Source organism: Phascolarctos cinereus, unplaced genomic scaffold (genome assembly GCF_003287225.1).
Source record: "Phascolarctos cinereus isolate Bilbo 61053 unplaced genomic scaffold, phaCin_HiC Scaffold_5;HRSCAF=322, whole genome shotgun sequence".
NCBI lineage: Eukaryota > Metazoa > Chordata > Mammalia > Diprotodontia > Phascolarctidae > Phascolarctos > Phascolarctos cinereus.
The window spans coordinates 454,093,304-454,120,362 of NW_027555958.1; the positions used below are offsets into that span (position 1 = coordinate 454,093,304).

At 51.3% G+C, this 27,059-nt stretch overlaps 1 protein-coding gene across 1 annotated transcript in view; it reads right to left on the reverse strand.

Annotated features, from left to right (window-relative positions):
* Window positions 1-27,059, reverse strand: part of LRP8 (LDL receptor related protein 8) — a 127,820-nt gene that overhangs the window by 87,835 nt on the left and 12,926 nt on the right.

The following is a 27,059-nucleotide window of genomic DNA, read 5'->3' on the forward strand; positions in this document are numbered from 1 at the left end:
GTTCTAGGTACCCACCATTCTAGCATTCCAGGGTCCTCAGAAGTCATTGCTGTAGAAAACGAGGCTCCAAAGAGGTCACACAGGGAGTAAGTAGCAGTCAGGATTTGCACTCAGGACCTCTGACTTCAAATCCAGTGTTGTTTCAATATACCAAGCTGCCACCCACTTCTCCAACTCCGCCATCCTGGGGTTCTGTGATTCTAGCATTCTGGGGTATTCTGTGCCCCTCCCAATGTCACTGGGGCAAGCCTCCTGACCCCTGCTGTCTGTGGCCTTCCACAGCTTCTACCTGGAGATTCCCCGTGGGCCAGATGGCTCTGTGGGGATCCATCCATGGGATGGGACCTGCTGCCCCACTGGACCCAATACTGTGAAATGACATCCCAGCAGCCCTAGCCCGTGCACTGAAACTCAGAACACAGGTATCATTCCCCCTCCCCCAACACACCTCCATTCATTAGCTCAGGGCTCAGGATGGTCAAAGGCTCACTACAAGACCCATAGGAGCTCTTCAGCCCACCAGGATGGCCCACAGCCACTGCGTGAGCACATCAGGCTGCCGTCTCACGACTCAGCCATACATCAGCCATGATATGTGTGTAGCTCTTGGCTACGGCTAGGACAGAACCTTGAGATACCTGGCCCATCACACCTGCCATTTCATCTGTCCCTGTGAATGCCCCAAAGCGAGCCTCCTGGCCACCCCCCACCATCCGGAAGGGGATGGGGGCTACCTCTTTGGACGTCCACCTCCCAGCTTAGAGTTGTCCCTGAAGAGCCCAGGCCCAACACTGATGCCCTGGAGAGTTCCTCTAGAGCAGGGTTCCTAACCTGGGTCTCCAGATACATTTTAGAGACAGGCAGGTCCATGAACTTGGATAGCTGTGGATATTTTTCACTAATCTCAGACAAGATATTTAGTTTAGTGTGCTGGCCTATAGAGGGGACTTCCCTTTCCTTCCCTCCCCCTTCAATTTTCCAAAACCATGGTTCTGACAAGGGGCCCTTGGGCCTCACCAGGCTTGCCAGCGGGGTCCAGGCCCAGCCAAGAGAGGCCTTGCTCCAGTCCAGAAGGGGGAAGCTGCGGCCCCAGGGTACCCAGCAGCTCCATAGATAGGGCCTCCCCAAGCTCAGGACTGTGCAGGAGCACAGATGGGGCCCCATGAAGGGGCTGAGCCATCTGCCAACCATTTGGTTTTTGGTCCAAACCTATCCTGGGCCAATTTCTGATGCCAGATGAGGAACATGAGCTTCCCTTCCACTGTGTAATCTAGGACTCCAAAGGCAGGGAAGGCACTAAAGAGTGGAAAGACTGGAGAGTCAGGGTCAAAGGACCTGCATTCAAATCCCGAGGCTATCTGCCCTCGACCAAATCACTTTAGCCTCTCTGGGCCTCAGTTTTCTGTCTGTGGTCTAGATGACCACAAGGTCTTCTCCAGCTTCAAACTGAAGCTCCCATGAACCAGATTTTTAGAGGCAGAAAGGGCAACCCCTCCATTCCACCAAGGGGGGTCAGAATAGGAAACGACCCCAGAGGTCTCTAAGTCCAACCCCTTCATTTTACAGGTGAGGAAACTGAGACCCAGAGATGTACAGTGACTTGCCCAGGGTCACGCATGGAGGACATTAATTAGAATTCAAACCCAGATCACCCGCCTTGAAATCTGACACTGTCACTCATGACAACTTCCCAGGGAAGGCACCCAAGATTCCAGAGTTCTCCACTTAATCAACACGAACACCAAAGCTCAGAGGGAAGGTAACTTGACCACAGAAACACAGCAAACTGCAAGGACGACACCTCCTTTGCCTGCCGCTCGCCCAGAGTCCTGGCCCTGCCTGTGCACTGGAAGGAATGGCATGACTGTTCTCATTTCACTGAGAAGCCACAGGAGTCTGGGCCTCTCGGCCCGCTCCCGCTGCACCTCATTGACCTACATTACAGCCGATTTTCCAGCAGAGCACGTGACATCTCTCACTGAGCATCCACACGTCCCCAGACCCGGGGCTCAGGGTCGGACACTACAGGCTTCAGAAGCATTTTGACCATCAGCCCTGTGCTGATTGTGGCCAGGCTATCCTGAGCCTAATTATTTCACAGAATGTCAGAGCTGGGAGGGAGCTTAGAACAGGGAATGTCAGAGCTGGGAGAGGCCTTAAAACAGGGAATGTCAGAGCTGGGAGGGAGCTTAGAACAGGGAATGTCAGAGCTGGGAGAGGCCTTAGAACAGGGAATGTCAGAGCTGGGAGGGAGCTTAGAACAGGGAATGTCAGAGCTGGGAGAGAGCTTAGAACAGGGAGTCTCAGAGCTGGGAGAGGCCTTAGAACAGGGAATGTCAGAACTGGGAGGGGCCTTAGAACAGGGAATGTCAGAGCTGGGAGGGGCCTTAGAACAGGGAATGTGAGAGCTGGGAAAGGTCTAAGAACAGGGAATGTCAGAGCTGGGAGGGGTCTTAGAACAGGGAATGTCAGAGCTGGGAGAGAGCTTAGAACAGAGACTGTCAGAGCCGGCAGGGGCCTTGAAACCTATTATAGAGAATAGAGGCCTTTCCAGCTATCTAACTGAAATCCTTCATTTCACAAAAAAGGGAACCGGCTCCCAGAAACAAAAAGGTCCCCCAGAAAACTGGTGGCACAGCCCACCTCCGCTTCCCCTTGAGCCTTGGTGGTCAGTCAGGGTATACAGATGGGTAACAGCCCCAAAGGAGTCTCTGAGAATACAAGAACCTCTCCCCCGGTCCCCCAGCCCGCCTCTCCACCAGCCTTTTCTCCCACTGTGGCCCCTTCCCAAGCCCAAGGACCCTCCCTTCTCCCTCAGACTCTAGCCCATGGCCTGGGACACAGAGAAGCCAGCCCTCTCAGAGAGAAGGTGGGGGGTAGAGATGGGGTCCTGACCGTTAATGAAAACAGCCAAGGGCCCCCAACCCTCCCAAGCTGAAGTCAGAGGTCCTGCGTGTGTGCCTGCGGTGACCCAGACAAGACAGCAAGAGCAGAGCAGGCGCTCCTTCTGTAAAGAAGATTCTGCCCAGGCTTTTGCTTATTACAGTCGGCTAGAACGTCAATAGCCGGCGCGAGAGGTAAGGGGAGCTCACGTTCCTTTTCTCCAGACGCAGCGCCAGCGTGAAATACTGTCGCACACACATGGGGAGGGGAGGCCTAGACTCAAGAATTCATCAGTATAGGGAACTCCCAGCGTGAAAACTCCCTCTGCTAACTTGGACAATGTCTGCAACTTGCAGGCCTGGCGTCACCTGGAACATGGAGTGGGTAAGGGACTTGCCCAAGGTCACACAGCCGGGGATGGAGCAGAGTCAGCACTCGAACCCAGGCCTTTCTGACTCCAAGGCCGGCTCTGCGTCCACTAAGCCACACTGCCACTTCCCTAAGCTCATTAAGACACTGAATGTTTGCTGGGTGAAAATACTGGAATTACAGTGTCTGGGAGGGTATGTGATTGCCCTGCCCGACTATATGCTCTCTGAGGGCAGGGAGCCTTCCCTGGTGCATCTAAACTCTGATTCTCCTCCTGCTTGGAACAAAGGTTCTGAACACAGTAGCGGCTTCACAAATGTTCTCTGAATGGAAATGAGGTCCACAATGGAAAGCGCAGGCCGTTGTTGGGCCACTAGGTGGCGCCAAAGTACACAGAGTCAAGAAGACTCATCTTCCTGAGTTCAAATCTAGCCTCCAACACTTACTGTGTGACCCTGGGCAAGTCACTTCATCCTGTGTGTCTCAGTTTCCTCATCTGTGAAATGAGCCAGAGAAGGGAGTGGCAAACCACTCCAGTATCGTGGCCAAGAAAACCCCAGATGGGGTCATAGAGAGTTGGACGCGAATCTACAAGGTACTTTGTATTCCTTCACGTGCCAAAGCCCCCCAATTGCTGTTATTTCTCATCCCTGGAGGACATGAACTGGGTCTTCCAGGCTCCAAGGCCAGCTCTAGCCATTAGGCCACACTGCCTCTAGGCTAAAATGCATACTCCTTGGCCTGGTGCCATCCCACCCCAGCCTTCCTGGCCAGCACAAGTCTACTTGACCCCCGTAACCAGATGAGCCTGCTAGTCGGGGACCCTGCTATTCCCCAAATCCGGTATCCCATCACCTACTTGTGGGCGTTTGTCTGATGTCACCTCTCACTGCTAGTGGCACAGAAGCTCCTCTGTCTTCCTTCTACACTCACCCCACTTCTTGAAGCCTGTCAGCTGGAAGTCATCTGTCTCTTCCTCCTTATTCTACTTCTGTGTGTACCTGGAACATGGAGGCCCAGGCAGCTAATGGCCCTTGAGGCTGCCCAGAGAGGCCCGGGGGTCAGGACTGGGGAGGTAATTGCTCTACTCCAGCCACATCTGGAGAGCTGGGCTCAATTCTAGGACCACCATTTAGGAAGGACGTTGACTGTGCTGGAAAATACACACAGAGGGCAACCGGGAAGGCAGAGGGCCCCAAGGTGATGAAACGAAGTAATAGCTGTCAGCTGGGGGACAACTCGGGGGATGCCGGCTGTCTTCCAGCAACCAAAAGGCCGTCAAGTGGAGGAGGGACGAGCTGTGTTCAGCTTGGCCCCAGAGGACAGAACTGGGAATTCCGTCATCAATGGAAGCTACAAGAGGCCCATTTGGGCTTGTCATCAGGCAAAGCATCTCTTAGAGCCATCCCAAAGGAGGATGGGCCATCCGGAAGGCTCTCCCGGGAGGTCTTCCAGCAGGGTCTAGATACCCGCTCGTCTGGGACGCTGCAGTGGGGAATGCTTTTTCTGCGGGTGGGTGGCTGTCCAGATTGTCATCTCCAGAGCTCAGGGGCAGGCCCCACTTCTCCACCACCTGGGCCCTCCCCAGACTGCAAGCAGCTCTCATGTCCATGAACCAGAGCCTAGAAAGCAGACCTCCCTTTCAATGCTGGTACCATCTTCATCCCTAGCAAGGCAAATTAGTAAAACTCCGTTTAGAGGCGTCTGGTGGGACGCTTTGGGGCTAACACCCTGCTCTTCCTGGAATCTCAGGTTTAGAAGGGAAGGGGCCTCAGAGACCATCTAGTTCTACCACACCTGAACAAGAATACCTTCGATAGCCCCTGCTTGTAGACTTCCAGTGATGGGGAACTCAGCGCCTTCCAAGGCAGGTCATGTCACTGTTGAGCAGCTCTAATTATTTTGGAAGCTTTTCTTCTTCTCTTCAGGCTTAAACCTCCCTAGCTCCTTCAACAGTCTTTATGTGCCATGATCTTTGGCCTCTTCCCTGAGCAGTCTGAAGTCTGAGGTTCTACAGGGCCCTAGGATTACTAGGCACACACTCCCAACAGTAGTGAGGATGGCCATCAGCCATCACTGATAATGAAGTGGCCCAGCACTTCGTCTTTAATGCATAAAGACGCTGGATGAAGACACTGGTGGCTTATAACAAAATTGGTGGATAACACTAAGCTAGGAGGGATGGCTTTCAAATACAAGATCATGGATTTCAAGTTAGAAGGGACCTTGGAGGCTATCAAGTCCAACCCCTTCCATTTTACAGATAAGGAAACTGAGGCTGAGCTAGGTTAAGCCCAGAGTCACACTTCTAGTAAGTGTCTAAGGCAGGATTTGAACTCGGGCCTTCCTGACACCAAGCCCAGCAACCCACTCAGTGTGCTATCCAGGCTGAATGACAGGTTTGAGTTCCCAAAAGATCTTGACAGCCTGGAACTTTGGGCCAATCTAGTAAGATGAAATTTAATAAGGATAAAAGTAAAGTCCTACCCTTGGGTTCAAAAAATCAATGGCACAAATACAAGATGGTTCCCATGAAAAAGAGCCTAGGGTCCAAACTCAACATGAATCAGCTGTGTGACGTGGCAAGTCACGCCTTTGGCCCCTTTGAGAGAGAAAGGAAGGGGCCTGTTGCACCGCTCTGTCTTAGCCAGACCACAACAAACAGAAGTGCTATTTTCAATAGTACTGGGAGCCATATTTTTTAGGTAGGGTATCAACGGGACCAGAAGGACAGGTACTGGCATATGAGAGGGAAGTGGACAAGATCAGGGGTTCTCAACCTGGGCTCCATGAATGTGTTTTTAAAAATGTTTTCATACCTATACTTCAATAGAATTGGTTTCCTTCGCAATCCTATGTACTGCGTTTTATGCACGCATTTAAAAATGCGATTCTGCACTACTGATGGTGGTTGTTCAGCCATTTCAGTCCTGTCTGACTCTTTGTGACCCCATTCTGGGATTTCTTGGCAAAGACACTGGAGTGGTTGGCCACTTCCTTCTTCAGCTCATTTTACAGATGAGGAAACTGAGGCAAACAGGGCAAAGGGACTTGCCTAGAATAATGCAGCTAGTACACATCTGAGGCCAGATTTGAACTCGGGAAGATGAGCCTTCCTGACTCCTGGCCTGAGTCTCCATCCACTGGACGTCACTATTGATTAAAGACATGCAAATTTAAACTCTGAGGTACCATTTCATATCTATCAGATTGGTTAACATAACAAAAAAGGAAAATGGCAAATGCTGGAGGAAAATGTGGAAAAATAGGGATGCCAGTGCACTGTTGGTAGAGTTGTGAACTGATCCAACATTCCCTTTTTTCATTTTTTCTTTCAGTTACATGTAAAACAATTTTTAATATTCACTTTTTAAAATTTTGAATTCCAAATTCTCCCCCTCCCTCCCTTTCCTTTCCCTTCCTTGAGAAGGCAACTAATTTGACATAGATTATACATGTGCAGTCATGCAAAATAGATGTCTGTATTAGCCATGTTACAAAAGAAAATACAAACAAAACAAGAAAAATAAAGTAAAAAAAAAGTTTTCTTCTGATCCAACCATTTTGGAGAGTAATTTGGAACTATGCCCAAAGAGTTATAAAACTGTGCATACCCTTTGACCTCTACTAGGTTTGTATCTCAAAGAGATCAAAGAAAAAGGAAAAAGACCCATATGTACAAAAATATTTACGGCAGCTCTTTCTGTGGTGGCAAAGAATTAGAGATTGAGAGGATGCCCATCTACTGGGGAATGGCTGAACAAGTTGTGGTATATGAATGTAACAGAATACTATTATGCTATAAGAAATGGTGAGCAGGCAGACTTCAGAAATACTTGGAAAGACTTGTATGAACTGATGCAAAGTGAAGCAGAACCAGGAGAACACTGTACATGGTAACAAAAGGCAAACAGAGGTTAGGGGATGTGCCCTGGGTCACAGAGATGGTAAGCATCTGAAGCCACATTTGAACTCAGAGCTTCCTGACTCCAAGTCTTGGGTTCCATCCACTGCACAACCTATTTAGGCCGCCTCAGATTTACGCTTGATGTCAGGAACAACTTCCTTACGGTGAGAAGCGTCCCAGTGTGGAATGGGCCACTCTGAGAAGCAGTGGGCACTCCTTCCCTTGGGCCACCCCTTTTCAGCCACACTGAGGAGGACATTCCAGATATTAGGAGAACCCCCGTTTTTCAGGGCAAAGGCCCAGCAAGAGTAAGCTGTGCCTGGGCGTGGCATAACAACAATCCTTTGCGCTCATGCTCGGGATGATCTCAGCCTCTGACGAAAGCACAAACAAGTGCGTTGCTTTGGCCAGCACCAGGTGTTCTCTGAGCTCGGGCAAGCCCCTGCTGTCCCCACGTTCTGGTCACGAAGCCCTGCTACGAATCAAACGTCTCATTGTTGTTACCCTCATTGTCACGGCGACGGCTCATTGGGCAGCCACTGGTTTAATTACTGAGCGCTTCCCACACTGCCTCGGGTCCCTCCACTGGGACGGGGCCCCCCTCCTCACTTACAAGCCCATCTTGTTTGATTCCTGACTCTCCTGCCTGTGGCCTGCGCTGTCCGGCTCTGGCCATCCACAGGTCAGAGTCTGGTTTGGTCCCTATCCCCTGAGATCCTGGGACTGTGCGAAAGGAGATACTAGGCCTGTAAAGTACTTGGCAAACCTTAAATCAATACATAAATGGCAACTCTTTCCATGTTTCCATTTTTCTCTGTATGGTTCATGCAGACAGGCTGGACTCAGTTTCCTCCTCAAGACAATGAAAAAGCTGGGCCAGATGGTCTCTAAGGAGCCTCTCAGCCCTGGTTGAGGTGCCCAGTGACTGTCCCTAGGTCTCTGTCCTAACCCAGACCAGAGGGGCAAGGCCTTTGGGGCACCAAAGGAGGAAAGCCCTCTGCCAACATTCACCTCTGGGCTTTAAAATTCTGCTGGGCCGTGTGGCCAAAAAGCCATCTCTGCAGCCTCTGGGGTCCTCAGGCTGAGAGAGAGCATCCCACATATGCCCCTTGCTAGAACTGCCTCCAAAACTCATCAAGTTCCCCACCCCACCCTCCTCTCTCCTCTTTGCCTTTACTCGAGGCATCCTTCAAGCCAAACCCAACCCCCCTTCCCCAGCCCGCCCTCCCTTCAAGACTCAGCCTGGATGCCAACATCATGGAGGAATCAATTACGAACGTGATAGTGAGCACCTAGATGCCAGGCGCTGTGCTGGGCATGGAGGTCACGGGAGCTTAGATTTAAAGTCACCCAGTCCTCATTTGCAGATGAGGAAACCAGGGTGGGTAAGTGACTTGCCAAGATCATACAGGTATAGTAAGTGTCAGAGATGGGATTTGAACCCAGACTCCACATCTGGCTGGCACCCCAATGTCAGACATAATGGCCATCCCCCTCCCAAAGCCACCCTCTGCCCACCCTCTTTTCTCCTCCTTCCCAGAGTTAGTCTGGGACACACAGAGCAAGGAAGGGTTGGAGGGCCCCGCCCAGCGAGGTCAGTGTCTGTTTACAAGAGCACAAAGCCCCAGTCATAATCCCCCGGTGGGCTGGGAAGTGACCAGCCCCCTCACGGCCCACAAACCCAGACATCAAATAAATAGAGTCAAAGCTTCGCTTTTCATCTGCGGGCAGACAAGGGCGGGCCCCACCTCTGCGAGTTCCCACTGGCGGAGCTCAAAGGGATGCTGGGTGTGGCAGATTCCTGGCGTGGTGGCTGGTAAAGGGAGGTGAGGAACATGGGATTCAAAGCAGCCCATCTGGCCCAACCCCCCATTCTGCAGAGAGGGAAACTGAGGCCACAATAACAAGTAGCCACCACAGGTTTGATCCAGGCGTCCCAGCTCCTGGTCAAGGGTTCTCCCCCCTGCACCACGGAGCCTCTCACTTTAGCTTCCAATTCTACACTGGTGGTCAAGAGGACAGTGCAGAGAAGGGGGAGGGGAAAGCAATGAGTCAGAGGGCTACAAATCCAGAGCTGGAAGGGAAAACTGAGGCCACCCCAGGGAGGTGACTTGTCCAAGGCCACAGGTAGAAAGAGCAGGGATTCACCACCCCCTCGCCCACGGCAGCACTCTTGAGAACAGGCAGAGGGCCTGGCTGGCCTCCCCATGGGGCCTGGAACCCACGATCCCCAGCCCGCAGCCGCTGTAGCTTATACAAAGGCATCTTTGATCCCACTGCCTTGGGATGGCCTCATTTGGAGGGATTCCTCCTCCCTGCTTCCTGAAACGTGGCCCTGCCCTCTTACTCAGATGCCCCTTTCTGTCTGCCCGCCGGCCCGCCAGCCAGCAGCCTCGCTCCCTCCCCTCCCACTGGCAGGCTCCTTTCTCTCCATCTCCCCACCACCCAAGGGGTCACCAGCTTGCATACTCCAGGTGGCAATGCCCAGCCATTCAGAGGCTCCTGAGCACTCGGGGCAGAGAAGAAGATCTGGCTTCCTGGGCATCAGGAATGCAAGGAGCAAGTCTTTCCCTGGACTATGGAGCCCGGGCCTTCCTTCTCTCCTCACCCAGGGGTAAGCCGGGCACAGACAGGCATCTCTGATGCCAGGCTTTTGTTTCTGACCAGCACTATGATTTTATCAGTGTAGAAATAGCTAGTGAGGGAGGTCCTTTCCTAATGTACATCATCCCCTGATGTGCAATTTAGTCTTAGGGAGAGACCTCTGCCAGGAAAAGATAATGATAATAATAGGTAGGGACCAGGCCTGTGATTTTACTGGGACAGGGCACTGTCTGGGGGGGAAACCCTTCTATTAATGCAAATCAGCATCTTCTCTGCAACTTACAAAAGCAAGGGGTGCCCGGGAGGCGAGGTCATGTGTCCAGAGTCACCTTGATGGTTCGTGTGAGAAACGGGTCTTCTTTCTCACTCACCTCTAACCCGCTGATTTGACTGATGAAAAACCAGACCCTGTGAGTAGGTGCCTTCCCTGTGGTGTCACGGAGCCGGCCTCAGAGATCTCAGATGCCAGCAAAGGAGGGCTTCTTCACTTCTCTGTGTCCTGGGGAAGCTCAGGGACCCCATCTCAAAATCGTGTTTTCCAATCATCGAATAAAACCCTTATGATTGCCGAGGAAACCGATCACGGTGAAACAATTATCAAAACAGTTTGGGGGTTTTTTAAGTTAAGAACTCTTGATATACTCCGATCCTCTCATTTCACAGATGAGAAAACTGAATCAAAGGGACGGAAGTGATTTATCCAAGGTCACACAGCTACTAAGCATCAGAGCTAGAATTTGAACTCAGATTCTCTGACCCCAGAGCCAGGGCTTTGTCCACTCAAGACCTCGGCTTACCCTCCCTGCTCCAGCTCTGGCCTGCCTGCCTGATGGACTGACATTCCTAGGGGATCTCAGCTCCTATTAAGTGCTAATGAGCGCCTTGGTCCAGCTGCCAAAGGGGCAGGATAGTGAACAACTGTTCCATGAGCACAGAGCAGGAGGCAGAGATGGATGGCCCCGAGGGATGACAGGAAAGGCCATAGGTGGGCTGGGCCAGGAGCAGGGAGCCATCTAAGGATGGGCAGGGCCAGAAAGGTCAGCCCCAAAGGAGAGCTGGAAGTGCCCTCGGATGCTGGGAGGCCAACAGCTCCGTTTTTTACAGGTGGAATCTGAGGTGAAGGTCACACAGCAAACAAGAATGAGGCCAGGAGCTCAAAGCAAAGTGGTGCAGACAATAATTAGATGCTCTGGTCTGGTTACAGATGAACAGTTTGAGGAAAATCCAGGGTTAGTCCTGCACTCATTGGGGCGTCTGTCCATCTGTCTGTCTGTCTCTGCCCATGTTTATATCTGTGTGTGCATGTCTGGGACATGTTTGTCTCAGTGCATTTGAGAGTGAGTGAGTGTGTGTGTGTGTGTGTGTGTGTGTGTGTGTGTGTGTGTGTCTAAGCATCTGTGGATGTGGAGGGGGTGTCTCAGTGCCTTTTTTCCAGCTGTCTGTGTTCCTAAGCTTTAATAAGTCCAATTCACCACTCAGGCAAAAAATCGATCACACAAAGGAACAGCCTTCCCCGGGATCAGGGCTCAGCTGATCGGCGCTGCTCATCCTTGTTTCTGTTTACAGCTTGATTGGAGTGATCATTAAATCAGCTGCCCTGGGGATTTCGGAGCAGGCCCCGTGCCCGGAGCCCCAGCCTGGCCGGGACCCCCTGGCCCTGCTACCTCTCAGCCATCCCTTCCTCAGGGGGGGAGAGGGTGTCACAGAAGTCAGTGACCTTCCCAGGGCCCTTCTAAGACAGACACCACAGCTCACGGGCCTCCCTCCTGAGCTGGCCTGAAGCCCACCAAGGGAGGCTGCAAAAAGCCATCTTCCTCTAACCTTTTGTCTGGGCCTCCTTCCTTTGTCCCATCACTCGTGCTCTACCTGGTACTTCTGACGTTGGTGTGAATGTCACAGGACCGACGCCCTCCCCCAGCCAGGCCAACGGGAGCCTGGATGGCCAGCCCTTGTCTCTTTCTGGCCCTGTGTCCCTAGCTCCAAGCACAGCGGGACCACGCTGCTCGTTGGCCACCAGAACCCTTCAGGTCGGGCTGCCCCTCAGTTCAGGTTGGTCCAGGCTTCTCCAGACATCACCAATGGGGCAGAGTGCCCCTGGCCTCCACACTAATGGGGGTGCTTGTGGCCAAAGAAGCTCGAGGCCCCGCTCTGCCACCCTTCACCCTCCCTTCACCCTCAATCTCCCCCTCCAAGCTCTGATACCCCTTCCTTCTATGGACAGGAATAACAACGATGCTAAGCCACATTTATGCAGCGTTCAAAGGTTTATCAAGTGTTTTCCAGCCTGTGTGAATCCATCTGGAAAGTGGGCCTGGGGTCGAAAGAGAAAACCCCAGCACTGCCCCCCTCCCTCCAGCCAGAGCCTGGGCCGCATGAAAGCCCCCCCCCGGCTGGCCAGGCAGTGGGGGGGCAGGTGGTTACAAAGCATGTTGGCATCTCTAAGCTACAAATAATTCAAGCAATAAACAGCCCCGCGGGTTGCTTTTGGCTTGGTGCCTCCTCGGCAGGACGGGGGAGGAAGCAAGCTGCCTTGGCGTGGGACAGGCTCTGTGTCTCAGGGAACAATGCTCTCTCCCCTTTCTTTCCCTCTCACATACCCACATATCCACAGACCCACACACCAGGGTGGGGGATGGGAGGAGAAGAGAGTAGCCTGAATTCAAGTGTTGGGGAGATCGGGGTACAATGGGGAAAGAAAGGCACTACCAGAGGATGACAAGCAGTGTGGTGGTTTGGGGGGAGGGTTACCCCGCCATGGAGATGGGCTGGGAAGAAGGCCCAGCTGGTGAATGCTCCTGGCTTCCAGCCGGCCAGGAGCGGCCTCCCTTGGCCACCAGCTATTCCTTCCGGCTATTTAACTCAGCCCCGCCCCCCCACTTGGCCGCTTCCCATCTCTGTCCCTGCCGCCAAGTCTCTGATGTACACCGAGGTTCGCCCGCTAACCGAGGCCCACCTGATCAACGGTAATGTCTTCCATTTTCCTGGCGTTTTCCAACGGACAAAGAATGCGATCTCCCTTTCTCCCCTCATCTGCCTCTTGTGACCCCAGGCTCGATTTGAGGCTCACTTCAGGCACCATCTCGTACAAGAGGCCTTTCTCGACATCTCTCACCCAGTTGCTAATCCCACCTCCCCTCCACACTGCTCTATCCTTATTGTATTCAAGCTGTCTCCTCTCGGCAGAATGGAAGCTCCTGAGGGCAGGGCTGTCTCCTTTTTGTCTTAATATTCCCACTGCCCAAGCACAGTGCCCGGCACATACTGGTCGTTGAATAAATGGACGCTGGGCATAGCTGAAAAGGTCCAGTAACCAAGACCCATCTAGCGCCATAACCCAAGCCCATATGGACATAGGCAATCTCAGAAACATAAGTCTAGAGGTAGAAGGAACCTTAGAGGTTAATCTGGTCCCGCCTAATTTTAGAGACAAACAAACGTATTCATTTCTTCTGGGCAGCTAGGCGGCAGAATAGCTACAGAGGTGGGTCTGAGGTCAAGAAGATCTGAGTTCAAATGAAGCCTCAGACACTAACTATATGACCCTGGGCAAGTCACTTAACCTTTGTTTGCCTCAGTTTCCTCCTCTGTAAAATAGAGATAATGATAGGACCTAGCTCCCAGGGTGGTTGAGAGTATCAATGAGATGGTAAGTGCTTAGCACGCTACCTGGCAAACAGTAAGTGCTATATAAATGTTAGAGGTGACTAGCCAATAACAAGGTCTCTACTCAAGCTATGCCCCATGCCCCCTCTGCCTACCACCTCTTCTTTCTTTTGGAATCTGCCAGATCATGAACTCCCATCCCCCATGGGATGCCTCCCTGTCTGTGGCATCAGAGGAAGGAAACCGATCACATCCACTTGGCAGGGATTCCACTCATCTGTATAAGACACCTGGTCCCCACCAGCATCCCTGACGCCGCCCAGGTGCCTGGCGTGGCTACGGATGTCAGGATGGATGGGCCAGGTCATGGGGCAGCCTGGTAGAGGCCCATCCCAGGCTCTGATGGCAACAACTGACTTTCCCTTCCCTGTCTTTGGGGCTGGCTCTCACCTCACACACCCACTAGGTGTGTGGCCCTGAGCAAATTCCTCTACCTTTCTGGGGCTCAGTTTCCTCATCTGTCAAATGGGGAGGTCAGTCTCAATGAGATCCCATCCCATCAACGATGATCCTATATCATCCTTCCCCACGCCCTGTTGGAGTTGGCGGCAGGCACTAGATTAATGGCCTTTTCTCATTGGCCCCTGCTCCCTACTTCACCTTTCCAGCCTCACAAGGCCTGGAACACAGTAGGCTCTTAATAAATGCCTGTTGCCCCTGCTTGACCTGGAACTCCCCTGGGGACACATACAAGCCTATGCCCATTCCTAAAGCCACTCTAATTACCACTCTACAACCAAAGGCAAAGGACTCTGGGGAAAGCCTGCTTCAGTACAATATTCCAGAATCGTAACAGCCATTCCCCCAGGGGTCTCGGAGACCACCTGTGTCAACCCATGCACAAAAGTCCCTCCACAACGTCACTGGCAACTGCCTCAGCCTTCACCCCTCCAACTAAGAGCTTCAATAAAGTACTGTAAGAGAAGATAAGCCCACAAGAACCATCAGCCGCTCTGGACAGGCCCAATGACACCCACCAGAGTGAGAATCAGACAGAGACCTACAAAAGCACACTCTGTCTGGAGCCAACCTTCCAACCCACGCTCATACCACCTCCAAAGACAGCCTCCAGACAGTCTTTATAGAAAGAGAGGAAGACGAATAATTAGAGATATTCATTGTCCATGATCAGCTGCATCAAGAGAATAACAATGATAATTCTAACAAAATCAGTTTACATGAATGATAAAATTCATCTAGGTTTTAAAAAAAATCTCGAGGGAAATAACTATTTGATGCTGGTAAAAGAATAAAAAAGCTGATCAAAGGAACAGATTAAGTAAATAAGGCCAAGAAGCAATTAAACAAAAGTAGCTCTAGTTTTCAATATACCTCCCAAACTCAAATCACTGGGGTAAGGACTCTCTATTAGATAATTACCACTGGGAAAACTAGAAAGCAATTTGGCATAAAAATAGATTTAGCTTAGCATCTTACACCATACACCATGAAAAGCACCAAACGGAAACTCAACCTAAAGAAAAAAGATCAAATAATAAATAAATGAGAGAAAAATAGAAGGAAGGAGTTTCCACAACTACAGTTATGGAAAGAATGCTTAAATAAATACAGTGATGGAGGTGATGATAAAAACAAGAGGGCCAATTTCAATCACCCAAAATTAAAAAGCTTTGGCATGAACAAAATCAGTGCAGCTAAGGATGAAATCTTAACAGAAAGGACAGACTGTATCGGGGAGTGCTGAGATGCTGGGAACAAAACCAATCTCTTCTTTAGAAAATTGAGGTTGTGATCCAGTTACGGCATCAGCTCAAAGGAGAGCAGGGACGATCTTTCCTGCAGTCTGTAAAAGTATGAGACGTTGCCTGTGGGAAAAGCCGAGAACGTATCAGAGTTCACACCAACCACATTGGGTCACTGAAGCATGAGCATCAAAATATGCCAACCAAGACAAGGCTAAAGACACCATTTAACCCCAAGAAGAGTAAGAAGAGAACGTGGTCCCTCTTTTCAAATTCCTACAGGGCCTTCCCATAGACAACGGACAAGACTTCTGCTTAACCTCGTGGGCAGAAATAGGAAAGTGGGTAGAAGTTACTGACTGGTCACTTCAATATGAGGGAAAACTTGCTTACCAAGAGGGACACCCAAGAGCCCCCAGCACTGAGTGTCCAAACAAATAACTACTTGTCAAAGACAATGTGGAGAAGGTTCACACTCTGGACGATGGCCAGACTAGCTTGCTGCTGGGGTCTCTTCTATGATTTTGGTTGTGCAGGTTTGGAAACTGAAGGACCTGCCCAAGGTCAAACAGCCAGCAAGGAGCAAAGTGTGGGCTCTGCCCCAGGCCTCTGAGTGCAAATTCAGGGCTCTTTCAGCTCCCCGTGGATGCTCCGTTCCATGTGGACTCATGGGTCCCAGATGTAGCGGTGAAAGACCTCAGAGGTCATCAAGGCCAACCCCCTCACTTTACAGCTAAGGAAACCAAGGCCCACAGAGTGAAGTGACTTTTCCTAGACACAGCTATGATTCCTTGAGGCAGGATTTGAACTCAGTCCTTCCAGATTCCAGGTCTAACTTTCTGTCCACTGTGCCACCTAGCTTCCACCTGGAAAGCCAGTGGAATAGTGGTCTCATAAAAATGGCTATTCTCACCAGCAAAACAACCTGCCTAAGCAGCTAGGTGGTGCAGTGGATAGAGCATCAGATCTGGAGTCAGGAAGACTTGAGTTCAAATCCAGCCTCAAATATTTACTAGCTGTGTGACCCTGGAGAAGTCACTTAACTTTGGTTTGTTTCAGTTGCCTCAACTTTAAAAAGGGGGATCATGACAGCACCCACTTCAGAGGGTTGTTGTGAGGATCAAATAAGATAATGTTTGTAAAGTACTTAGCACATAGTAGGTGTTTCCTCCTTTCCATCCATGTCTGCCCATCCTCTGTACGGCTCCAGACCGTCACAGACTCTCCTCCCATTAAGTTCCACTTGATTCAATCCAGCCCATCGTTCCAACCTGCCAAGATCTCTTTGGACCTGACTCTATTACTGAATGGGTCCCTTTCAATAGAGACATCTCTATTTTAGAGACGTTTCCACTCCAAGTATTCATTTGGACCAGGGGTGGGAAACCTGCAGCCTTGAGGCCACCTGGGGTCCTCTAGGTCCTCAAGTGCGGCCCTTGGACTGAACCCAAACTTCACAGAACAAATCCCCTTAATGAAAGGATTTGGTCTGTAAAACTTGGCCCCAGTCCAAAGGCCATCCCCAGGACCTAGAGGGCCAGTTTTAGACTACTTCACAGTCCAACAGACCAATTCTGGGCTATCTGTGCCTGACCTGTGCTAGAACCTTGCAAACTTGTACCGGTCTGATCAGCCACAATCAGACACGCTGACCCTTAACTCCAAAATAGTGACGTCATTTTGGTCCCCTTCAAGAATGAAGGGTAACAAATAAACAGCCTCAAAGGAACTTCCCCTCCCAGCATCGTCTCATCTGCAGCTTGAATAAGTCTGCCTCTACGTCCTTAGCTAAGTCACTTAACAAAAATACCAGACCTCTAAAGTCCCTCCCAACTCAAGAAGTGGAAGACGCTAAGATTAGAATTAGCCAGGGAACGCACAGGAGACAGTCAGGGAATGCAGGTGGTTCTTTCCCCAGCCGCATGGAGGCTTTTCCCCCAGCTATGTTAGCAGTTTGCTCTTCCACAGCCCACAGCCCTAACTATGATGTCCTCCCACAAACACCCATACTGACAGACCAAACTGTGGGCACTGCTAACGCCTAAATATAATCCAAGCCTCAACTTCTATGCTCAGTCTGGCAGCTGGCATCACACAGCATGAGGAGGCAGAACCAGGAAAGCAATCCACGGGATGACCCAGCAGCGGAAACGATGAAGTGGACCTCTATGTAACTGTAATGACCAGTCTGGGACCCGGAGAGGGGAGGAGGAAACAAGAGCCTCCCTCCTCTTGTAGAGAGGTGGGGATCCAGGGATGAGAAAGGCTGCATGCGTCCAGCGTGGCTGCCATGTCCTCTGCTTCGCTCATCTTTTTTTCCTGGAACATCCCTCCACCACTTTCCCCACTGGCAACCTCCTCCATCTCGTGGAGGGACCCAGGCCGGCCAGCCTCCATTCGCTTCCCAGCTTTCTCCCTCACTTACTAGACTTCACAACTATGGCTCTGCTTTTATCTCATCAGGAAACTTCCCACACTACCTGGGGCCTCCTCGCCCAGGAATATGCAGACATCTCTGCGGCCTTCTCTCTCTCTGGAATATCCCCCTGTCACACCTGCCGCCTTTTCTCATTGGTGAGTTTGCCCCAAGGCCGCCATCTTGTGAAGGAGGCCAAGCTGGTCAGTCAGTCCTACTAACTTCCCAAACTTTAAAACACCAGTTCCCACACCAGGTACTGCCATCTGCTACCCTCCTCCCCCAGCTTTTTTTCAGCTCCTTTGTTGTAAATCATCTTCTCCCATTAGAATGTAAACTCCTTGAGGACAGGAGCTGTCTTTCTGCTTGTACCCCAGGTACAAGCCCCAGGTGGCCTCGAGGCTGTGGGTTCCCCACCCCTGGCACACAGTAAGCACTTAATGAATGCTCGTCTTCTTATATCCTTCGCAGGGCTGGGATAAGGCACAAATGACTGTGATGTAGAAACAGAAGGCATCAGGGACATCCTAGCAGAGGCGGCAACACCACTAGACAAGGACTTTTTACTAGAGATTCTTCTCATGGACCAGCTGGACGACAAGCCTGCTGAGGTCTCAAACTCTGTGACTCACTGGCAAGCGACAAAACTGTTTTTTAAAACACAGTCTTGGAGCAGCTAGATGGCACAGCAGACAGAGCACCGGCCCTGGAGTCGGGAGGACCTGAGTTCAAATCCGGCCTAACACACATGATACTCACGAGCCATGTGACCCTAGGCAACTCACTTAACCCCAATTGCCTCCCCCAAAAAAATTAGTCTTAGCTCTTCTCAGCAATACAATGATCCAAGACAATTCTAAAGCACTCAGGATGAAGAATGCTACCACCTCCAGAGAAGGAAACTGATGGTGCCTGAATGCAAATCGAAGCACACTGTTTAGATGTATTATTCTTGGGTTTTTTTGGTCTGTTTTATTGTGTAACATGGCTAATATGAAAATGTGTAGCATGACTGTACATGAATAATCCACATCAAATTGCTTGCCTTTTCAGTGAGGGAGAAGGGAGAGAATTTAGAACTTGAAACTTTAAAAAGACAAATGTTAAAAATCCGTGTTTAAATGTGATCAAGAAAAATAGAAGATAAAAATTAAATGTAAAAAAATAATCTGGTGACAATATCTGGACCAGTCAGTCTTACACTGGCCAGTCGCTCCTGGTCCTGCAAGATTACTGTGAACAACCTGGGGGAAAGGAAGAGGCTGGACCTGTGATTTCGCAGGAATAGGTGCGGTTGGTCCCCGAGAAGCAAGGAAACTCCTTGGGCACCAACTGTGCAACGTGGACAGAGCCACCTCAAGCACCGGCAGGTGACAAGATGTGGCCAGTGTCACAAAGCCGGGATGTGTCAGAGGCCTGAACCTGTGCTTCCTGGCTTGTACATCAGTCTGTCTAATAATAAATGACTTATCCTTTTTAGACCAGACCTGTGATGTCTTCTTTTTTTTTTTCTTAACTTTTATTTTTAATTTAATTTTATTTTCAGCTCCAGCCTCCTTCCAGCCCTTCCCCAGCCCTGGTGGGCAACTCCTTCTACCAGTACTGGTCAGGACCTGTCTACAGACTTCTATCCTTAGGACAGCTCTAATTGTTGGGAAAGCTTTAGGGACATCATGCCTCAGGTGGCCTCCTTGCAGCTTCTGCCCACCACTACTCGTTTTGCCCTGTACGGCTGGCCAGACCAAGCCTCCTCCACATGAGGGCCCTTCAGATACTTGAAGACCAGCCTTCTCCTCTCCCAGTGGGACATCCTCGTTTTCTTGCCCTGATCCTCACGTGGCATGTGCTCCAGACCATTCTCCGTGCTGGCTGCCCTCCTCTGAGCACACTCTACCTGGTCAATGTCCTTCCAAAGGAACAGAGCACCACAACCCCGCTCCGCTCTGACCAGGACACGGGACATCGGTCAGTCCTGGGCACTGTACTTCTTGTAGTATAGCTGGCCTGTTTGGCCACCCCATCACATCCTCCACTAAGACCCCTAGGTCTTTTTCAGATAAAATTCTGTCTAACTCCATTTTCTCATTCTATACTTTGAATCTGGTTTTATGAAGACACGTCTAAAACTTTTCATTCATCTCTATTAAATCTCATTCTGTTACATTTCGCCCAAGCTTTCCACAGAGCGAATACTCACTGTGTCATCTACCACACTGGAGAGCCTTCCCCTCCCTCCTCCTCCTAGCCTGAGGAGCATGCCGTCCACACCTTCATCCAAGTCACCGACAAACATTAGCAGCACGGGACACAGCAGAGATAGATCCCTCGGGCACACCAGTAGAGACCTCCTTCCAAACACAGCAGACTTTTAATGAAGCTTCTACTAGAATCCCCTAAATGATAATATTTTCTAGCCCACACTTGTCTATCTCCTCGTAAGAACGAGACTTTAAGTGTTTTGTTAAAATCTAGAAAAAATGTGTCTTTCCTCTAATCTACCAGTCTAATAACCTAGTCAATAGAGGAGACAAGGTGGGGTTGGGACTACCCATTCTAGGTGATCATTAATCACCCCTTAATGAGCCCTTCTAGAGATCTGCCAGAAATCCACACCTGGAGTCTGCGAATCTGCTCTCTGCTGTCTCTGGAAATCTGGAGCCAGGTTTCTCCTGGTCCTGCCTGTCCTTGGGTCCCTCTCCCCTTCTCCCACAGCCTTCAGCCGTCAGGGCCAATGGCCCAGGAGATTCTGGGACAAGCTCAGCCCCGACCCAGGAGGGTGGGGGAGCCTCCCACCAAGCAAGGGGCGTGACCTCAGAAAGCCCAAAGGGGCACTGAGACCTCATGAACTCACAACTGTCCTTGAAAGCAGGGGATAGAGCGGCCCGTGACAGCATCTGCTCCATGCCCACATCGGATAATCAGAGATGTCGACTGATGCCCAAAGGTAGCTCCAAGGTTGGATAAGGCAGCAGAAGCTGGCTGAGTTTGACAACCCCTCTCCTCCCAAGGACAAGGGGATGCTGCTGGGAGGCACCAAGAGGTCTCTTCAAGGATGGGGCTGACTACCTAATGGTTAGAGCTAGGGTGTGGGCAAGGAAAGGAGAGGCAGAAACAGGCCTTAGGCACCAGGAAACGGGATACATTTGGAAAAGCATCAGAATGTCAGAAGTGGAAGAGACCTTAGAACACAGAACTGCTAGAACTGGGAGACAGCTTAGAACAGAGAATACAGGATTTGGCTGGGGCCTTAGAATGGAGACTATCAGAGCTGGGAGGGGCCTGGGAACAGGGGATGTCAGAGCTGGGAGGGGCCTTAGAACAGGGAATGTCAGAGCTGGGAGGGGCCTGAGAACAGGGAATGTCAGAGCTGGGAGGGAGCTTAGAACAGGGAATATCAGGGCTGGAAGGAGTCTTAGAAGACAGAATGTGTACTGAGAACAGTGCTGGTCCCACTTTGTCATTGTAGTCCCAATACCTAGTACAGTGCCTGGTGCACTGGGGCCTTAACAAACATTTGCTGACAGCCTGGTCCGTGTTCCACTCCTCTCACTAGTGGCTGGACCTCAGGCACTTCTCTTTCCCTCTCTGGGCCTCAGTTTTCTCATCTGCACAATGAGGGAACCCTACCAGACGCTCTCTAGAATCCCTCCCAGCTCCGCCTTGCTCTCTCGCTCCCTCCTTCCCAGGGCACCCGCCAATCCTTTGTTTCCACTTCCCTCTCCAGGCCGGTGGCTGGCCGCCAAGCAGCTCAGAGACCCCACAGTGCCCTCCTCCACAGCACCACCAATGCCAAGGGGCCCATCACCTCACCCACCTACCCACACCCCCCTGGTGTCTCAACCTTCTGGACATGATTTCTGCACACTGACGTGGCTGCCTGATTTGGTCTGGCCAGCAACCCCCAGCCCCCAGCTCTGAGGCCAGACTGGGCAAGGCCTGGTTCTAGGGCAGGTGGGCAGCACTAGGGAAGTATCATGCCCCACCCCCGCTCCCAAAATATCCAGCCACCCACTGGTCCAGGAATCTGCCCATTCACACCCCCACCAGGCTGAAGCCTGACAAGTGCCCATGCTCATCTCTCCATCTCAGGTACTATCACTCAAGGGGAGGGGACCATTGAACGGAGCTCCTCACCTGGAAGTCCTAGGGACACGTGACAGCTGCTTTCAGGTATCTGAAGAGGAATCTGACTTATTCTGCTTGGCCTCGATGGGGAAGGGAGCTCACAGAGGAGCGAAAGAGCCGAATGCTGGGGAAAGCTTCCTCGTGGCGAGAGCTGTCTCAAGGTGGAATGGGGGCTGCTGCCATAGCTGGGGGGCTTCAAGCGTCAGGGATCTCACATCAGGGAGTCAGCTGGGGGCCTGGGCCAGCCTAGATGGCCACTTAGGCCTCCCCCACTCCAGCCGGTCTCCACACCGCTACCAAACTGATTTTCCTAAAGCACAGACCTGACCACTCACAGCCCTGCTCAAGAAGCTTCTGTAGGTCTCTAGGACCAGCTAGGAATCCCTTTGTCTTCTTGCACCGAAAGGGTTGCACAGCCCGGCTCAGGCCTCGATGGGAACATCTGCTACAATGCACGTCCTGCATGGGCTCTGGGTTCTAGCCACACTGGCCCGCTGGCCACATCCTGTGCGTGACATCTCACCTCCCACCTCCCACCGAAGCAGCAGCCACAGTGACAGCCAATTCTGGAAGGGCCTTCAAGGCCTGCCAGGAGATCTGCCTCTTCTGGCTCCCTGGATCCTCACAATAACCCTGTTATTGTCCCTCTTTAACAGATGAGGAAACCGAGTCCAAGAGGGTGAAGTGACTGGCCCATGACCACTCAATTAGTACATGAGTCAGGATTTGAACTCAGGTCTTTCTAACTCCAGGTCCAGGGCCGAAATTGTGGTCTATACTCTGACCTAATCTCCACTGGAGCTCTTGTTAAGGCTTATATCAAAGGTTGCCTTGTCCATGGCCTTTCCTGACCCAATCCCCCCCCCCACTGCTCATCCTCCCCCAATTACTTCGTATGTTTTTAAAAATTCTGACCTTGACAATCATGAAATAGATCAGGTATTTACATATACTTATTATATGTATATATTTTATATCAATTTGCCTAAATATGTGATGCAGTGTGTGTATGTATGAGTGTGTGTGTGATTGTACATGTGAACGTATGAGTGTGTGCACTCTGTGTGTGTGTAATTGTGCATGTATGAGTATGTGAGTGTATTGTGTGTGTGTGTGTGTGTGTGTGTTTGTACTCGAACTCGAGTCCCAGGGAACGGAAGCTCCCTGAGGGCCGGGCTGTTTGATTCATGACCCGGAGCTCCAGCTCTGAGCACTGGGCCCAGCACAAGTAGGCTTCTTGAACAAACAGCTAACAGGCAGGGTCCCCCTCTGGGAGGTCCCAACGTCACAAGCTCCCTGCTCTGGCCTGCACGGGGTCAGAAAAAGCCCCGACGTAGAGGGTAGGAAGAAGAGCTCTCAGAGGAGGAAGGCAACCACGAGGAAAGGGCCCTTCCAAGGCATGCTGGGGAGGTGCCCACCCCACACAGGGTGGTTCGAGCTGCCAAGAGCGGCATGGCAGGGGGGTCCCATCAGAAGTCCAGCTGCCTTCCCTTGTTTGCACCAGGCGGCCAGGCCAGCCAGAGGGCAGTCACTCACTAAGTCCCCACGAGGCTGGCCACCAAGGTCCCCGCCAGCTCTGCAGGCCCTTCTGGGGCTCTGGGGCTGCAGCCAGAGGCAGGAAGGGAGCTGGGAACAGTCTCCAAGAGACAGACGTGAAAGAGCCTCTCAGTCTCAGGATTCATAAAACCTTTCAGACTGGCCCCCACCCCCTGTGCCTAAGGAAGCCCTGGCCAGATGCTGCAAAACATCTGTGGGGAGCCTCATTCAACAAATGAAGAGAGGGTCATGGGAGCCCCGTTCCACATGGACCCAGCCTAAGCCCCTCCTCCAAGGCACAGGGCCTGCCTCCTCCCTTTTGGACATCCCACGGCTACACCCCTCTTTGGTCAGAGACTCAGAGCTAGAAGGGGTCCAAGAGGTCCATGCCCCTCACTTCGCGTGTGAAGAACCCAAGGCCCATTTACCTTCTGTTGAGTTTTGTTTCATCTTTCTGATGGTTCCTCCTATTGGTTTTAATTTTTACTTACAACTTCACTAATGTGAAAATATGTTTAATGGGTATGTAAACATAAAGCCTATGTCAGATTGTGCGCCGTCTTGGGGAGGGTCGGGGGGAGAAAAAGGGAGAAAAATTTTCAACTCAAAAGCATATGGAAAAAAAATTAAAAAAAATAAAGAAAAGAACCCAAGGCCCAGAAGGCTGAGCATTTGCAGGAAGTGACCCAGGAAGGAAGCAGCAGGTCCTGGGACTGAAAATCCAGGGTTCTTGCCACTGACCCTGCTGCTGCACCCTCCCTTCTCCAGACTCCCCTTTGCTCCTCAGTGTAAAGAACAGGCCAAGGCCATCTCCAGCCTCCTTAGCTTCCCAGAAGCCAGGGGCCCGGCAGCTCCCCATCCATACCCCAAGAGGCTCTGGCCTCAAAAGCAGCCCTGCTTCCTGCCTCATACAGTAAGGTAGTGGAAAGGAAAAGAAATGATTAACCAATAAAAATTAGTCTACTACACATCCTCAGACGGAGAGGTGCTGTCTCAGCCAGCCCTGGAGGGAGCCCACTTCAGTGAAGCCCCCAGGCTTTGGGTGGGCTTGGCATTGAAGAGTGTGCCCAGGACCACTAGACACCGAATCTGGAGCCAGGGAACCTGGGTTCAAATCCAGCCTCTGACACCATCTCCCTGCACGTCCTTGGGTTTGTCCTTTCCCTTCTCTGAGGCCCCAATGATCTGCAGAGCATTGTTTTTACTTTAGCCTCCCTTCCCAGAAGGAAAGAGCATGGCAGACTTCAGGGCTTCCCGCCCTCTGAGGAGCAGGAACACAGTAGCTGAACCTGCAGCCAGCAGATATGGGAAGAAAACTTTCCATTTCACTTAACTGAATTCCTTCCAGTTCCCTCAAAAAAAAAAAAACTGAAGTCACATCTGCTGACATCAGCAGATTCTATTTCCTCTTTTTAAAAAGTCGCTCCCCTACCCCTTCCACTGCAACCCAACGTAGTCACTCAGTCCCTGGAGAGCAGACAGCAGCTCTCTCCAGCTCAGCCTCACCCAGAGCTCCCCAAGGAACACAGCCTGGGGCTGAGAAAACCACAAAGTTGGGGGATGCTCCAGGCAATGATGGGTTAGGATGCAAATGGACCAGCCCTCTCCACTCAGGTTAATTATCCTTAGCACCCAGGGGCTGTCAAAAGCAGAGCCCAGGAGGAAAGAGGAGCTGGAAAGCCCAGGGGACTTTCCAAAGATGCTCCTTGTAAGTGGGACAAGAGGCCGGCACCCTGCAAGTTTCCAAAATCTGAGATGGAAGACACCTCAGAGGCTGTCCAGCCTGTCCCATACCTCAACACTCTCACCCTACAGAAACCTCAACAAATGGTCATTTAGCCTCTGCTTGAGACCGCCAGTGGCGGCCCATTCCACTCTGGCATACGTGTTCAATGCGTCCCTGTACGAACAGACAATCGCTACGGAAATGTAAGCAAACTAATGCATTGTTGTTGGGGCCATAAAATGTTCCAACCAATTTCTAATTATGTGAAGCATGTGACCAAATTGTCCATGGCCTTTGATCCTGAGACTGCCCTGCCCTGCAAGTCCCCCAAGGAGATCAATGACAAATAAAGAAAAGTCCCACACACACCAAAATATTTATATCAGCACATTTTGTAGAAGCAAAGAACTGGAAACCAAGTCGACGCCCATTGCCTGGAGAATGGCTAATCAAAGGCCGATGCATGAATGTAATGGCGCATTACTGGGCTGCTAAGAAACACGGAGTATGAAAATACAAAGGAGACTCATAGGTAGTGACGCAAAGTGGGTTCAGCAGAACCACGCGAACAAAAGAGGACGACAGAGTAAATGGGATGAAAACAACCATGAAACCGAGTTACAATGACCAATGTTGGCCCCAAAGAAGAGAGAAGAAAGGGCACATCCCTTTGCTTCTCTGCAGAGATGAGGACGAGGGGTCTGGAACAGTCAGCCTGGAAAAGGGGGAGAGGGACAGCAGGAAAGGCAGATGATGTAAAGGCAAAAGACAGCGATAAAAATGTCATTTAAAATGAATAATAAAAACCACCACCCTTGGCATGCTTGCCTCTCTCCTCCCTGGTCGCTGCCCTCTTTCCCAATGTCCCCCAGCTTCCCGCCCGTACATACATCATCCCCACCACAGAGCCAGTGATGAACAACCAGGATGGCTTAGGTGATAAATCGGCCTCTCGGTTACCCAAGAAGGGGAACTTCAGTGATTCAGGGCACAGGGCCAGACCCAGGGGCTCACCAGCCAGTGGAGGCCAGCCTGAGAGGCAGCCCCAGGGAGAGAACAGAGAAGGAAGTGGAGGAAGGCACAGGACAAGCCAGAAAGATTTCTCAAAGGGTTCTCTTGAGCCAGCCCCCTGGGGCCTGAAAGAAACCAGGCCAGGTCTGAGTGAAAATCAGTGCTCGGGCCAGAAACTGGGTTACTAAAAAATGAGACTGTGACTCACCTTCTTCCCTCCATCCATCCATCCTCTGGAGGTTGGGAGGGCCCTAATTCAGGCCATGCAAACTCCTGGCCCCAGGCACACATGCCCACTGGTGGAGGGCTGGCACAATGCTCAGGGGGGCAACTCTCTCCACAGAAGGATCTTGACTTTTCACCCACTCCAGAACTCCCTGGCCCCTTGGACCAGCAGGCCAATTTCATTCAGCTTGTTAAGTATCTAATGAGTGCAAAGAGCCCCGTACTCTGCTCTGGATAACAGAGTCCTAGATCCTGAACTGGAAAGGACCTTAATGGTCAACTAGACCAACCCCTCCTCAGGAAAAATGAAGGCCAAGAGAAGTTAAATGACTCGTCCACAGTCATGCAGGCAGAGCTGAAATCTGAACCTAGAGAAGCTCAGCGCTGGAAGGGACCTCGGGGCTTATTCTGTCCAATCTGCACTGAAATAAGAATCCCTTCTCTGACACGGTGGAGTGGAAAGAGCATTGGCACTGCAGTCAGAGGACCGGGTTCAAATCCTGCCTCGGACATTTACTCTAGATGTGACTTTGGGGAAGTCATTTCATCTCTCTAAGACTCAGTTTCCTCATCTGCAAAATGGGGAGGTAGGACTCCCTGGCCCCTGGGGTCCCAATCCCGAGCTGTTGCCATCCTAACTCTGTGAGGGATGCAAGGAGCTGCCGATCAGTTGGAGAATGAGACCCAAAATGAGACAACTGTAATATACAGCATGACTCTCCAAGTTCCCTAGAGAGAAGCAAACAAAGGAAAAGGGCCCAAACGGAGCGAGGGAGGGGGAAATCTGAGAAGCCTTCCCAGAGGAGGCAACGTGAACCAGAGACAAATTCCAGATCTGTGTGACCTTGGAAAAGTCACTTCCCTTTTCTAGGTCTGTTCCGTCTTCTACAA